The sequence below is a fragment of the Moschus berezovskii genome, chromosome 19 (genome assembly GCF_049115385.1).
Source record: "Moschus berezovskii isolate FMDL1 chromosome 19, NW_MosBer_1.0, whole genome shotgun sequence".
NCBI lineage: Eukaryota > Metazoa > Chordata > Mammalia > Artiodactyla > Moschidae > Moschus > Moschus berezovskii.
In genome coordinates, this window is record NC_142478.1 from 69,961,884 (window position 1) to 69,978,106 (window position 16,223).

Consider the following 16,223-nt stretch of genomic DNA (forward strand, 5'->3'; position numbering starts at 1 on the left):
GAGGGGAAGGCACTGGCCTGAGCTGTAGAGTGATTATGCGGGGAGAATCGCTTGAATCCGGTCTATTTCCAGAATTCCTGCCCTGGTTTTACACAGGTGCACAGGAGACGTTCCGGATGACCTCGGTTTAAAAGCTGCATAGACCAGATGCTCCTAGGGGTAGGGTAGGTGGTCAGAGCCAGGGAGTCCTCTTTGAGTCACACAGACCTGATCTCCATGGGTCTGGTCATCCCTGATGGGTCACCCTCCCTTACGATGGGTCACCCTCCCTTACCAAGGCTCAGTTTCCTCTAATTAGACTGGGGCAAAATGGCCTCAGAGTCGTTGGGTTGTCAAGGGTGGCTGACTGGATATGAGTGAGAAAACTTTCCCATCACTGGCAGGCACACGGTAGGTGTTTTTTCTTTTTTTTTTTTTTTGATAACATTGATAGTATATCGTAAATGCATGCATGCTCATTGATAACCTATAATTATTTTTGACTGTCTACTGTTCTTTATATGATTTTCTTCCCTTACTTAATCTGCCCTGCAAGCCTACGAGGTCCATTTGATCCCTACTTTATAGAAAAAATGAGACTCAGAGAGTTAAGTGGCCTGCATGAAGCCACACAGCTAGGGGGACGTGGTGGAGTTGAGAGCCCAGTTTATCAACCCCTAGGCTTTTTAGTTAACACACATATGTGAAATCATGTCCATCTGCGTGCCTGCCACTTAGGATTTAAAAGAAAAAAAAAGGCTAGCCTCCCCTTTTTCCTCCTCTGAGGAATTCGCTTTGTTCCTCTGCCTTCGTAGATGGGGCTCTGCGGTCCGGGGCTGAAACCACATGCCTCAGCCATATGACAGCACTGGCTTCCGTGCCAGGTTCCAGATCCTGGAGAAAAGGGCTCAGAAATGCCCAACAAAGCCCTCCAGCCAGGTTCCAGGCCCCGCCTCCAACAGGACTTCTTCGCATGGAATCGCATCTCTGTTAAGGTGAGTGAACCACGATTTGCTTTGAAATTTACGCATACCTGACCTGGAGTTGCCTGAGTAGAATTAAGAGAGGGACGTGTCGTGAAAAAGATAGAGAGACGGTGATTCCAGTTGCCCCCGACTACCCTGTTTGGAGAAGACCGCAGTTTGGCATTTTGTTGTTTGTTCCTTCCTGATAATGATGGCCATCATTGCGAGCAAACAGAGCACTCAGCTCTGCATATATTGATTTTTTCCCCCTTAAAGCCAAGTCTATTGTTTTCTATTGATGAGGATAGTAAGTACAAAAGGGTGAGACGATCAAGTCCTATTTAAGGAAAGGCACTTGTGTTAATATTTGGCATGGACTTACCCAGGGTGTAGTAGCACTTACACACATACCCTCCACGCAAATATATGTATTTAAAAAAAAACCTTTGGCTTCGCCAAGTGGCACGTGGGATCTTAAGTCCCTGGCCAGGGGTTGAGCCCGCACCCCTGCACTGGAGCCACAGAGCCTTCACCACTGGGCTGCCAGGGGCGTCCTGCACATTTATAGTTTTCATATCCTTCGGCTCAGGGTCTCAAACTCGCCAGCCCCCAGCAGCCCACGAGAAAGAGTGCAGGGGTCCAGCGGGGGCCGAGCAATCCGGGCTCCCTGTGTCTCACCCGCGGGGACAGCTGCTATCGCTCTGCCTGGCTGCTTCCTCGCAGGAATGCAAGCTCAGCGTTACTATGTGTTCCCGTTTTCCAAGAAATTCCAGAAATCTAGACTTTTATGTGAAAGCTCCCATTTAAACATGTTGCAGCAAATTCCTTTTAAATAAAGCATATGTGGAACCAAAATAAAACACAAAACACCCCGAGGGCTGCCCTGCATTTGTGACCTGTGTCCTTTGTGTCATGCAGCTGTCTGCCCCTCACTTTAGTTCAGCAGGCGCATATGGCTGGCCTTGCCTCGGGAACGATCCCAGAGCCTCTGCGATGCGGGTCTTGAATCGCAGGGCACTTTTTCTCCCAGGTTTCTTCCTTGTGTGTTAGCTTTTCCCCAGGCCCTCCCTCCAGCTCCCCCCCATCATCATTCCCTTCCCCCTGCCCCCCAACCATTCAATTTTATTAATGGTTGGTTTTCTTTTTAAACTGTCCGGAGGCTGCTGTAAGCTCCACGGTTGCCAGTGGCTGATCGATATCTTGGCGGGAGGTGGGGGGTGGGGTGGGGGAGAGTGTATTTCATCAGCTAAGTGCCAGGTAATCTACTTGGTAAATCCCGTAGCCTCTTTTTAAGCTGGCCAGAGACGGGGCAAAGGAAGCCCCGAAGACCCAAATACGCCGCCTGGATGGAATCAGGAAGAGATGCGTGGAGACCCCCTCGGAGGTTTGATCTGCATGTCCCTGGTCCCCCATGTTGCTAGTTAATCCCAGCGATGTCTCCAAAGCTCATAACCATAGTTAGAACTGCTCCATCTGTACTAGAGGAGACTCAATCTCACTGAACTGTCATAAAAATGCTACCTTGGGAGCAAGACGCTCAGCTCAAAGGCAGACACCGAGGCAAGAAGAGGTTTCACGGCACCTCAAGGCCCCCGGCAGACAGAGCCGGATCTGAACCCAGGGCTGGCTGAGCGACCCCTAGTCCTGAGTTCTTCTTGCACGGGAGCTGGCTCAGGGGCGGCCACGGAGAGGGGCCCGCGTGGAGCAGCTGGGGACCCCTGGCCCCGCCATAGCAGAAGTCCCCATGGCCTTGTGAACGGTTTTACCACATTCTTCTGGTCCTCTTTATGGAGACTGGTAGTCCCAGACGTTGTTCAATTACGGATTTACGGCCGCCGCCAGGGCCGGCCAGCGCTCTCCTCCGCGCGGCTGGAAGGCATTAGAGCTGCAAGAGGATGCGAGCGGCTTTCCTGGCGACAGAGGCCCTGTGAGAACTTGAGCTGCAGCCCAGGGACAGGGTTTTCCTGTTTTTGGAGGGTCAGTTTCAACATGGAAGCCGGGGCGGGGGGGCCGAAAGTGTGAGCAACCAGATACGCACAGCACATGATTTCCATTGATTTTCTTAGCAGGACACCCGGGGACAAGGTTCCAGATTGCAGCAACCCCGCTGGGATGCAGGGACGCGTGTGGAGGGGCTGGGGGTCCAAGAGGCTCCCAGAAGGGGGAGAGGGGAGTCCAGGTGGTGAAGAAGCTGGGCTCTGGAACTGGACAGCGGGGGGGCGGGATTCAAGTCTCAGCCACTCCAGTCCATCACCCGAGGACCCTGGACTCTTGACCTCAGCCCTCCAAGCCTCCACGTTCTCACCTGTGAAGTGGGGATGACAGCAGTACCCGTTGCACAGAGGTGTTGCCAGCATTCAGTGAGATGCTGTGATGCACGTCCTTGACACAGGGCTCAGCGTGGATCTTCAGCGGACTCGATTTTCTCACGAGCGATAAAGGGGGGAAATGATAACTCAGCAGTTGCTATGAGCCAGGCTGGGGGCCGAGTCTTTGGTATATACTGTCCCACACCATGCTCACAGCAGCCCATTTGAAAGATGAGGACGTGGAGGCTCAGAGAAGCACAGGGTGGCTGGTTCCACTGGGAGCCCAGGACTGAGGCCTGATGCCTCTGGTCCTTCCAGTTGTCTGACATGTCCCATCTCCTGCCCCCCGGACCCTGGTGAGCGTAGCAGGTGGAGAATGACAGTATCCAGAGTTGAAAATGAGACAGCTTGATCCTGGGGCAAAGGCTGGATGTCTCCACCTGGGTGCCCTGGCAGCTGAGGCAGGGAGCTCTGGTCTTGGGTGTGTGTGTGTGGGGAGGGCGGGCTCCCTGATGTCTGAAAGGTGCCCTGGCAGCTGAGGCAGGGAGCCCTGGCCCACTGAAGTCTGAAAGCAATGGTGACTCTCCCTCGGGTTGTCTCTGAAGGGCAGAGACAGCAGGAGTCAGCGTCCTGACCTCCTGTCCTGAACCCCTGCGGAGGAATTGCAGCCCAGACCCGCTCAGGGCATCCGAGACCAGACAGGCGGCCTCTCTGAGCCTCAGGCTCCTGACCCATGCATCAGGGCTGTGCCAGGCAGAGATGCCGCCGAGATTAAATAGGCGAATGTGGGAGGTTGGCTTCTCTGGACACAGACCCTGGGAATCTGGGATTTTGCGTGCCTGACCTTTATTGGGATGCAGTGGGGGAGACTCTCAGGATCAACACCTCTGGGAGAAGGGAAACAAGCAGAGCGAGGCAGAGGGAAGTTAGGGTGCTATTCAGGCTCCCCCAGGGTCTCAGCTGATCCATGGGCACTCCAGAGCCGAGAAGGCTCTTCAAGTCATCCTGCCCAGAGGCAAGGAGGCCAGGGACTTGCACCCCGTCACCGAGCAGACACTGGAGAGAGGCTTGACCTTGGACAAGGCAGCTCTAACTCCAGCAAAGGGCAGTTGCTGGGGGCAGGGGCTCGTTGGGAGCCGTCTGCCCTTGCAGCAGCGTGGGCGACGTCTCAGTGGCCACCACAGCAAAGCGCCACCTGACACCAGGGTGGGTCCAAGCACATTGCTCGCCGTTTTTCCTCTGCCAGGGTGCCCGCCATGAAGGCACTGAGGGGCAGAGACAGGTGGGGACAGGAGGCTGCCTTCCATGCGAGCGGGAAGCCGGGCTGGGGGAGCAGGGGTGATGGACGCCAGGAGGGAATTCTGCCCTGCCTGTGATGTCTCATGGGGCTGGGGTCTTATGTGAGATGGTTGCACTGTGGTGTTGGGGGAGCGGCAGGGAGGTGGTATGCACCCTGAATCACACAGCTGGCCGCATCTAGAGTGAGCCAGGCAGGAAGCGCTGCCCCCAGGATGGAGGAGAAACGGTCTTGCCATCTGAGTGCTGCCCGCCCCCCAACCCCCGCCAGCTCCCCTGTCACCCTGCAGGGCTCTGCCTTACAGTCGGCGCTCGACCCTGGAAAAAATTGACTGCCTGTTTCTGCCTGACTGCTCGAGAGTTACAGGCTGCAGAGACGGGGGCGGAGGGGGGCCGGGGGCGGGCGGCCTCCTCCTCATCAGGATGGATTTTTCTGCTTCTCTGCTTGTAGGAAGAGCAGGAACAGGATACGGGAGGCTGCTCAAGGAGTAATCACCGTGCGGGCGAGGGCATGTCAGGGGCTGGCTGTGTGACGGAGGTGGGGTGGGGGGCGGGCGGTGAGGGCCGAGGGGACGCCGTGGCCTCCTGGGAGAGTGGAAGCCGGGGCTGCCCCCACTGCACACGCGGGCACCTGCCTGTCATCCGTCCTGCGGTCTTTTTTCTTGTTCCTCCCTCCCTCCCATCCGTCCATCCTCCCGTCCTTTCCCTGTCCCCTCCCTCCAGCCCCTGCCCCCGCCTCCTATCTTCCCTCCCTCCCATCCATTTGTCTGACCCTACATCCTTTAAGTTACATACTTCCCAAACTCACCCCTTCCCTTCTCTTTCCCGGTACCGTTTGCTCACATTTCTGGGGATCTGCCAAAAGCCCAGTGTGGTACCAGACCCCACTGATGACCGGGTCAACGATTCAGCCCTCAGACTTCGCAGTCAGTCGAAAGAGGCTTTGACTCTGGGTGGGTTAGAGACACTTGAAAGGGTCAGAGTGGGCTTCCTGGAGGAGGAAGAATTTGAAATCAGTCTTGGGAAAAGGTCAGGTTGAGAAGAGGGATGGCGTCACAGAGGAGCAGTAAGTTTCTGTATAGGCATAGCCGAAGGCTGGGGTGCCGGGCGGTGAGAGGCAGCGGGTGGGAAATGGTTGAGCTGAGCCTGGACACATGGATTTGGTCTGGATCATGAAAGCTTGGGGAAGAATCTGGATTTTGCTCTGCTTAAAGTGGGAGTCATTCTTATTTAAGCAACACACTCCCTTTCTACATGAAATCTCATGTGGAATTTCAAACCACACACACACAAAAAAGAAATGACACGGGGGGGCTGATCTGGCTTAAGCAGGGGAGGTTCCAGAACATTGCCTGCCTAAACCTCACACTTACTTCCCACCATGGATCTTCCAGAACCTTGGCGTGCCATGAAACACAGTTTTAAAAACCACAGGAAGGTTACGGACTGGTTATTCCGTCTGGACTTCGATGAGACCCACAGACTGCAGGTTCCGCCTCTTGCATGTCCAAGAATCAAGAGTTTGGGGGGGAGACAGTGAAGGCCATGTTTCCTCCAAGTGAGAATCAAGTCCCAGCTCCTTGGGAGACGTAGAAGGTCCTCCAGTATGTTCTAACTCCCCGGGGCTCATCGGCACCACACTCAGCCCCTACTTGCCAGCCATTTCCAACTACACGTGGATTAGACTGGGTGGAATCCAGCCTGCCTCTGCTTGGAGCGGCGCCCCATCCCTCCAGTCTTGTCTTGAGTCCCTGCAGACCTCCCACGACCGGCTCTGAGAGCTCAGGTCAGGGGCCACGCTGTATGCAGTTGGTGCTCAATATATGCTTGTTGCATGTACCTCCCCCCAGCCCCTACAACAAACCAAGAAAGACGTGAATGGCAATGTGGACCCAAAGTTCATGAACATCTGTCTTCATCTTCCAGGATGGTCAAGTTCATGTGGGGTGAACTGGGAGAGGGCGGGGAGGAGGGGCGGTGTTGCTCCATGCCTGCATACAGTAGGTGCTCAGAACGTACTGATTGAGGGACAGAGAGAGCAAACCCACATCTCCAGGAGGTGCTAAAGAATGATTCAGAGTATGAGACAGTGGTCCCTGGTGGTCTTGATTCGGAGTATGAGACAGTGGTCACTGGTGGTCTGAAAATGTCCTCAAACCTCAGGGCGCACTCTCGCCCCGCCCTCGTTGCCTGGCACATGGAGGAGTCTGGAGCAGGGCAGTCTGAGGATGCGCGCCCTCATTCCAACTGTTTACATCATTAATTCACACGGCCCGATTTGCATTTGCACTCCAACTCAATACTTTTTATGATGCAATTACTACTCAGAGATGAATTTTTTATGAGCTTTCCTTTTAATGTCTCCAGGGCCCTTTATTCTTAAGGAAATCTCCTTGTGGAAGAGGACTGATTCTCTTAGAGTGCAGGGGATGGGTTAGAGCCCTCTGGTCCCCCCAGACGCCACCCAAGTGGCACCTCTTCCAGGCAGACCTCTCTGGCCTCGAGGCCTGGGAAGGAAGGACCCCCTCGTGGATGGGCAGCAATGCAGGTTGGCGGTTAAGGGAGTGAACTCTGGGGTCAACGTAACCTGGATTCAGACTCCCTCTGCAGCCTGAAACAAATAACTAAGCTTCTCTGAGCCCCGGGATTGTCATCTCATGAACAGGGATCAATAGCCACGTGGCTACCGATCTCTTGGACCTGCCTGGGGGACACAGTGGGCTCTTGTGTGCTTAAGTGCCTGACTTTCATGAAATATGTGCTGTTACTATTGTCATACGCCCGTGCAAGGAGCAGCCCACATCCATCCACTCAGATAAACTAAGCTTCTCGGCCTCTGTATTTCACTGGGTTGGCGGGGGTGGGGGTGGGGGCAGGGGCAGGGGATCACGTACCCCCAGGGAGGTACAAAGAGCATCTTTAGAGTTTAGAGACCTCAAAGTCTGATACATGGGCAGACTTTCTTTCTTTTCCTTGCTTGTCCCAGTGCTGGTCAGTTCTATCTACTGGAATAGGAGGAGGCAGGTTACCGCCTGCAGCGGTTAAGACAGCCTGTATTCACATGTGCCTCTGTTGACTCCTAGAATCTCCCAGACCTTGACTGAGAATGAGAGGCGTCTTCTTTTCTTTGCAGACGCAGCACCCAAGGCCCGGCGGTGGGGAGAGGGTGAGCCTGGGGACCAACTGCTCCTTTCAGTGTTGAGAGGTCTCTGCCCGTCTCTGTACCCATCGTTAGAAAGTGAAAGTGCAAGCTGCTCAGTCGCGTCTGACTCTTTGCGACCCCATGGACTGTACAGCCCGTGGAGTTCTCCAGGCCAGAATATGGGAGTGGGTAGCCGTTCCCTTCTCCAGGGGATCTTCCCAACCCAGGGATCGAACCCAGGTCTCCCGCATTGCAGGAGGATTCTTTACCAGCTGAGCCACGAGGGAAGCCCCATCATTAGGCAACTCCTATTCATGCATAGCGTGCTGGGCCGAGCGCCCCCATCGTCAGGGAAGCTTTCTCGGAGCGCCCCCCAGCAGCGTGGATTTCCTGTGCGGCTCCGGATCAAACCACCAAACTTGTGAAGGGCTTTTCTTGTCTCCCGAGCCCCTCTCTTCCTCCCCGCTTCTTTCTGCCCATTCCCCTCCCCTCGCTCCCCTCTCATGCATCTGTCAAGCTATCCATCCATCGACCTTACATTTCCCAGCCATTTTTAGTGAAAAAAAAAAAAAAAGCTTCACATTCAGAAAACCAAATGTTTACACAGCAAAAAAGCTCTGTCACCTCCTGGTGCCCTAGCACCCAGCTTTATCCCTGAGGCATCTGTTGTCCCCTACTCCTCGTGGATTCTCTCGGAGATCTTTCTGGCAAGTCCGAGTCCACGGAAGCCCAGCCAAGGTCTCTGTCCTTTACGGATGGACACACCGTAAGCGTTATCTGAGCCCTGGATTGTTTCACCGAGAGGATGCTCTGTGTCACCATGTAGGCACCGACTTCCTTTAAAGGGCCGCTAGGTGTCCCGTTCTGGGATGAGCCAAAGTAGATCTATCCAGGGACCCTTTTCCTACTCCTTGTCTGTCCCTACCTTTTGGATGCCTGTCTCTCTGAAGTGACTGTAGGCTTTGTGGGGACGGAGCGGTTTTTGTGTTTTGTCTATTTCTATATCTTCGGAGTATAGCTTGGAAAGTCTACAACACAGCAAGTTCCCAGTAAATAGTCCTCGAATGGGGGGATGGAGGAAGGAAGGCAGGGAAGAATGGTGAGTGGATGGGTGGAGAGACGGATGCGTAGATGGCTTAGAGAACCTGGCCTGGCTCTCTGGTTCTCCCGCCTCCGGTAGCCCCTTGACCGTGATCTCCCCCAGGGAGGACCCAGTGGGGAGTCCCTGTCTTCCCAGGAGGGGGCGCTGGCTTGCAGATAAGCACACGCTGTCCCGCTGTGCGGCTTGTGAACCCGGGAGCCACAGCAGGCTGCCAACCTAAGCTCTCCCTTGGACACTTGCGAACAGCAGTGACTCCCCACGCCTGCCGGGGCTGGGTGGAGTCACACCACGTTATGGAAACTTCTATTTCTGCTTTACAAAAACAAAGCAGGGGAGGAGGGCTGGTTCTGCAAGAGGCCCGCACTGGCCCCCTGAGTCATCTCTGTCTCGAGGGAGGGCGAGAAAGCCCTCCCAGGCCTGGGCCTCTCTCTGAGCCGTCAGCCGGCGAGGCCGTGCCCCTGCCTCCATCACCCCGCAGCCCTGGCTGCAGGAGATCGCAAACTCAGATGCCCCTGGGGGCGTGGCTGGGGGGCGGCAGGCCAGAAACACACAATGAGAAGCCCGGCCAACACAGAGCCAAACCGAGAACACTTCTCCACACCAGGAGTCTGGGTTTTTGTTTTTGTTTTTAACGTGAAATCTCCCATTTTTTAAATTCTGGAAACCAATTCAGATATTTCTTTAAACATTCTACGCAGGCCATGCCATCATGCAGAGGGCTGGCCTGAGCGAGAGAACCACTGGCGGGGGCCTCTGCCAGATGCTTCTCCCAGAGAGTCATCGGCTCTCTGGGTACAACTGGGCTGTCTCTGCTCCCCGTGGTCAGGGGCCCTCTCTGCATCCCTGAATGCTGGAGATGCCACTCGCTGCGCGCAGATGGGAAGCAAAAGTGACAGTCAGGTGCTTTCTCTGCTTTTAATGAAAGCACAGGCTTTGCAGATACAGATCGGCCCCTCAGGGGTGTGCCACTCAGCGATCGGCACTTCCCTGGCACCTCTTGGTTCCCTGCTTCCTCTTCAGCTGAGACCCGGTGTTTATAAGCTCAGGCACTAGTTTCAGACTGTCTGGGTTCAAGTCCTGCTTCAGCCACTTACGAGTTGGATGAACACAGACAAGCGATTCAGTTTATTTTTTTCTTGCCTAGTCTCCGTTTGGTCACCTGTGAGACAGGGGTCATGATCGTCACCGTAAAAATTAAATGAGCTGATATATGGGAAGGGTTGACAGCAGTGGTGGGCTTCTTGTTAAGCCCTTGATCCATGTGCTATTAATAGGCACCCTTTTGCCACCGGCTTGTTAAGCCTTCTTTTGGTGTGAAACTTTGTGCTTGGCACTAAGGCGTCAGCTCTTAGCAAAGCAGGACCCACCCGGAGGAAGCCCATCGCATTCAATTCTCAAGGAAGCCCCAATTGATGAACGAGGCAACTGAGGCTCAGAGAGGTGAAGGGGCTTGCCTGGGGTCACACAGCTGGTCAGCGGCTGTGATGGGATGCTAATAGGGTATGCCTGTCCTTCCCCCCAGAGCAGACGCTTCTCCCAGGGGGGAAGGGGTGGGGAGCCCCCTTTTCCCAGAAGCTTCTGTTGACAAGCAGGGAGTTGGTCTCCACATCCTGGGAGAAGCTGGAGACAGCTCTGACCACTTGGCAGTGGGCCTGGGGAAGGAAGGGTCAGCACGTGCTCGTGGCCCCAAGCCGAGGCGCTCGGATACCACTGCACCAGGCAGATATTTGCAGGAGCCTCTGACTTGTTTCTGCCTTTGGGTCTGGGCACAGCACGTCACCACAGTACTCGTTCACCCCTTGGACCTGAGAGTGACCACACGCCCATGGAGTCCATGACCTGCACCTTTCATTCCTGAGTGCTAGCCTCAGAAGGGAGGGACATCACCCCCTTGCATGAGTTGTGACATCTAGGCGGCTTAGTGGACCACATTTATTACTACGTGCCAGAGGCTGTTCTAAGAACTTTAAATTAATGGACTCGTTTAATCTGAAAGAGGACCGCCAGTGTGGTAGACACCATGGTTCTCCCGTTTTACAGATGAGAATACTGAGACCCAAAGAGCAGAAGTCACTCACTCAAGGTCAGTCATTGCTAGACACCAGAATACGAGGTCTTGTGGGTCTCGGGAGGAGAGAGTGCTCTTCCTGCCTGGAGGACCCTGTGTGATGTGCTGGGTACTCAGCTCCGTCCACCGACCCAGTCAGCCACTTGCATACCACCCTGGGTCAAGCAGCACACTCGTGGAGACCCCATTTTGAAACTTCTTATCGGTATGCCAGTGCTCACCTCTCGAAAGGACAAGGACCAGAACACCTGCCTGCCTGTAAACGTGCTGGGTGCGTGGAAGGTGGAGACCATTACCTCTGGTCTCCATCAAGCATGGTCAGCCAGTCACGTCTGCTAAGAGCATAGGCTGACATTATGTCGGAAGAACTAGGCTGAGGTAATTAATTCAGGAAAGAGAAGAACTGGTCCAGTCTTTGCCTGTCTGCTGCTACATGACCTTGGGCGTGTCCCTTCCCCTCTCTGGTCCTCAGCATCTCCAGGGGCTTAAACTCTGTGACCTCTAGGAATCTTTTAGGCTCAAGCAGGGGACGGATAATTGCAAAGACCCGGGAGCATCTCCTTCAACTCGTCCCTCTTTGCTCCCTTGTCTGGAAAAGCCAGTGGCAAAAACGCCGCTGTCTCCTGTCTGATTTGCATGCATCCTTGGCAAGAAGAAACCTCAGGACTAGTTTATTGTTTCCACAGCTAACGGTACGATGGTTATTGGTGTTCTGTTAGCTGCATTAACTGAACTGGGAGAGAAGGATGCACTGAGTATTTCCTCTGAACTGTCTCTTGAATCCTTGAAATAACCTCGGTGCCGCCATGCCTTTCGCGTAACAGACGAGGAAACTAAAGCTCAGAGGGATTGATTAAGTAGCTCGAGGTCATTCTCTGTGCCCGGTCGGGGAGAAACCACAGTTTGAACCCGGGAACTCCCAGTTCAGCATCTCGGCTCTCAGCCACGAGACGTCCTGCCCTGAGGGTCAGAAAGCAGATCCTCCTCCTCCTCCTCTTGCCCCAAAGCTCCTCTCACCTTGGCCACCCCGCATGGAAATATTCTGAGTCCAGATGGCCAAGAAAAGAGAAGTAAGAAAAGGGGGAAGAAAAGAAAAATGAAGAATGCTTTGTTCCTTGAAACGTTCTCCACAAACACGGTCTCTGCCAGGTACACGACTTAACTATGGAGGTGACCCCCGAGCCCCCTGGCCGCCTCCAGCCCTCTTGGCAGCTGGAGGTGGTGGTCATGTGACACCCAGACAGCCCTGGTGGCTATTCAAGCATGTCTGTGTGAAGCGGCTCTGGTGAGCACGACTCCCGTGAGGGGGAGAGGCAGGGGCTGGAGTCAGCCTTGGACACGGCCCCTCACGCCACGCCAGAGGAGCCCCTGTCAGCGCCCGCTGCCCTGGCAAGGATGCTGGATGCTAAGCCTGCTTCTGAGCTCCCTGACCAGGAAGCAGCAGCTCTCGAGAGTTGAACTGGCCACCTCGGGTTAGCATCATCAGCGGGCTTCTGCTCACAAGGGTCGAGCCTGACCTTCCAGCTTCATTCATTCATTTCATAAACTCATCGAAAAGATGTAATGTACCTGCCACTCTTCTCGGTAGCTGGGATATAGCAGTGAGCAAAATAGGTGATATCTTTGTTAGATCTCCAGTCTAGCAGGGTAGATAGCCATTAAAAAATTAAATACTCAAGTATCCAGTTGCAATTGTGCTAAGTTTCAGAAAGAAGGAGTAAGCATCTGATCACGCAGAAAAAGGGCCCCGGTTTTGACAGACAGTCAGTTATGAAAATACAACTCTCTCTTTCTTTCTCTCTCTCTCCAAATTGCAAAGCAGGTATTTGCAAGCACTCAGAGCCCTACAGGCCTAAGAAACGTCAGGCACTGAAAGGAATATCAAAGATCATCCTGATCTTCGTGGCCAAAGGCCGTGAAGCGGTGTGGTCTGGGGCTCCGACCTCTGAGCTGGATTTCTGGGCTTGAAACCAGCTCTCCTATCCGCTGAGGATGCTGGTGCGGGTTCCAGATGCTGTTTTCCTGGGGAGCATGAGGACTCACAGAGTTCTGGAGCGATGGGGGCAGACTGAGATGCTGCCGGTCAAATGCTTAGTGTGGGTCCAGCGCTTCAGCAAGTGGTTCGCATCACCCTCTCTGATGGTTTATCTCTGTTGAGAAGAGGGGAACCATCTGCCCTGAGGTCACTCACCAAGAGTCCGCACTTGAACCCGGGTCTCCCAGCTGTCACTGCAGCACTTTGCCCCAGCTCCGATGACCTTTGCATGTCCCAGGGGAGAGCTACCCTCCTCCTGCCGTTCACCAGCCTGTCACAGACACACCAGAAATCGAACCCAAGGTCAAACCTTGAGACCCACGTGCCCTGGGTGGCAGCACGGCTCTCTTCTGGGGCACCCTGGCTGGGGGGAGGGGGCAGAGGAGAAAGCAGCCAACACAGCATGACCCTGGCAGGAGCGGTAACTTCTCCTAATTATTTCCCAGCTCCCAGATTCATTAGCGACCCCGGTATTAATTCAGATTGCCGCATTTATCCCCATCTGTCCCAGATTCGTCACTGAGACACGACAGTGCTAACGTGGAGGGTTTCAACCTTGAGGTCTCACGGGTTAAAGTTGTTGCTCTGGAGGAGGAAAGACCCCAGCGATTTTTGCTTGAGAACGAGGAAGGAGAGCCCCCTGACCCAGGCCGGACGCACCACTCCCTGAAGCCTCCAAACCCCCAAACCGCAGCCCACGGGCCCACGGGCAGATAACCTTCCACCCTAGCCTCCACATCAGAGAAATTCCTTTTAAATGACTCTGCAGACCTTCCCACCCACTGAGCTCCCCTCTTTGGTTAACAGATGGGCTCGGCTAACCATTCCCAGCTTTCCGATAAAGCAGTGTCAGGCAGTGAGGCACCCTCAGGAAGGCATGCTTGGATAATAAATTCCAGGGCACCCCCACCATCTGCAGGCCGCCAATCACAGGGCACGGGGCTCACCAGGGCTCCCAGCCTGCCGCTGCAGAGGAGTGGGGGGCGGGACCCCGGTGGGTGGGGTGACAGCCAGCCCCTGCCCACACTTGCCCGCCCCTGCTGACCTGTCCTGCTCAAGCCTGTGACCCATCCCAGCCAAAGCAGGGCCCGGGCCATTCCTGCAGAGCCCCCTCCATCGATGCACGCGAGACCCGGCAGGCAGGCAGCACTTGGATTCAACGCTGTGATCACGAGCCTCAAAGGCAGACAGGTTGGACGCGCTGCCAACATTTTGGCTCAGCAACATTTCACGGCTTCGTCTCAGGCAAGCCTTTCCCATCGGAGCTTTGGTTTCTCCATCTACAAAATGAGAGTTAAAGGGACTTCCCTGGTGGCCAGTGGTTAAGGATCTACCTTCTAATGCAGGAGATGTGTGTTCAATCCCTGGTTGCGGAACTAAGATCCCACATGCTGTGGGACAGCCCGTGAGTCACAACCAAGATGCAATGAAGCCAAATAAATGAACAAATATATTTTTAAAAAAGGAATGAGAGTTAAAGACATCTCTTCTCTCACACGTTTCATTTAACGATGTAAGTAAAACGCATGGTGCAATGTCCAGTCCGTGGATGTAAGTGGTATGATGATGTCATAATGCAGAAAGCCATTTAGTCTGGAAAATAGATTTGATTTCTGCTTCACATGGTTCTTGTGTTGGAGATGTGATAGTAGGCACGTAGGGTCTTAACCTGTTAACACAGTAGGCGCCTCTGTTGAACCTCCAGTTCATTCATTCATTTATTAATATCAGAGGTGTTCACTAAACACTATGCCAACCTCTGTTAGGCCTGGAGAAACAAAGTCATGGTTTCTACCTTCAAGTCGGTCATGGTCTAGAGGGCTAACAGAGCAGTCTCTGCAAAGGTACAGATTCTGAAGGTCCCAGAGGTTTGCCACCTGTCTAGACAGAGGCCAGGCTTCCCAGATGAGCCCTCTCCATAATAATAGAGGCTATTTGTGCCCCATTGCTTGAGCTCTTTTTGATTGCTGAGGTTTCCTAAGGACAGGGATGCAAAATGTGCAGCCTGTGTTCTCTTGAATCCCACACTGGGCCAAGACAGACATCACTAAGTGAGCCCTCTCCTCTTTCGTACTGAGCCCGAGAGAGATTCTTTGCTCCTGGCAGTCACACACACATGATTGAAACTGGCACCCAAGTTATAAACAGACACCATCCCAGCCTTAGTTTAGGGATCAACCATCCAACTACGTGAGCCACACCTGGCCCTCTACTTCTTTTTGTTAATAAAGTTTTATTAGAACACATCCATGCTCCTTCATTTACATATCATCTCTGGCTGTTTTTGCACCACATGGGCAGAGTTGAGCAGCTGTAGCAGAGACTGAATGGCTTGCAGAGCCCAAAATATTTACATTCTATCCCTTTACGGGAACATTTCTTTGCTGTTGGGGATTTACTGTAAGAAAGTGAGCGGGGTCCCTGTGAACTGAAATTGTCAGCACCTCACCAATCCTGTCCACTCTTGCACTCACATCTACTTGCTATGAATGCCCATGATTCTCTGCTTCTGAGTGCTGTCCTGTCCTTGGCAGCCTGCATAGCCCGACAGAGGGCAGGCTGGAGGTGCCAGCAAATTAATGTCCCTGACTGGAGACAGGGTTGAGGTGGGTAAATGCCGCAGAACCCCCAGCTCTGAGGCCACCACTAAACATGACAGAATTGCATGCCAAGCTATCAGAGAAGTGGTTTCTATCCTTTGTTCTCGCTTCTGCTTGGTCATGTCGCACAAGCTTCTGTTAGCTAAACGCTAAGCCTTGTCTCTAAACGCAAACCTCCACTCTGAAATGCCCTACTTCCCTGCCCGTGGCAGACATCATTAATCAATCACAGCCTGACTTCCCTCCTTGCGTCTTTTCCAGTAAAGCACGCTGGCCAGAAACTCTCGGCGGATGGGAACTGGCACATCAGACTGAACGCATTACATGAGGAAATGCTCATGATATAAACCGAGCAGAAAGAAGCATGATGGTAAGTGCAGCATAAACTAGTTCTTCAAAAGAGAAAGTAAGTTTGCCAGTGCAAATGATAAATGCAGGAACGCGATGTCTCAAGGGGTGTGGGCAGCGGAGGGGCAAGGTCGCCAAGTCCTCTTCTCTCTTTTGTGTTGCCCCCACACTGAGTATCTACTCATTTGATGCTTGTGTTCTTTGAGCACCTATTACGTGCCAGTCCTGTGCTGAGGGTGCGAGGGTGATCAACACGTATGTCGCTGCCTCGTTGAAAAGGCAATTACTATGCAAAGTGATAGGGTTGGGACAAAGCCCGTGGGAACATCCTCAGACCGCAGTGCCCCGTGCTTCTTTTCCATGCAATTCTTCACGCTAG

General features: G+C 53.7%; 1 long non-coding RNA gene across 1 annotated transcript; it reads left to right on the forward strand.

Moving 5' to 3' along the window:
* Window positions 1–263: 263 nt before the first annotated feature.
* On the forward strand, window positions 264–15,851 carry LOC129542444 (uncharacterized). The gene is made up of 3 exons (XR_008683065.2): window positions 264–390; window positions 795–974; window positions 15,758–15,851. It is a non-coding gene; the product is annotated as an uncharacterized LOC129542444 (long non-coding RNA).
* Window positions 15,852–16,223: the final 372 nt, after the last annotated feature.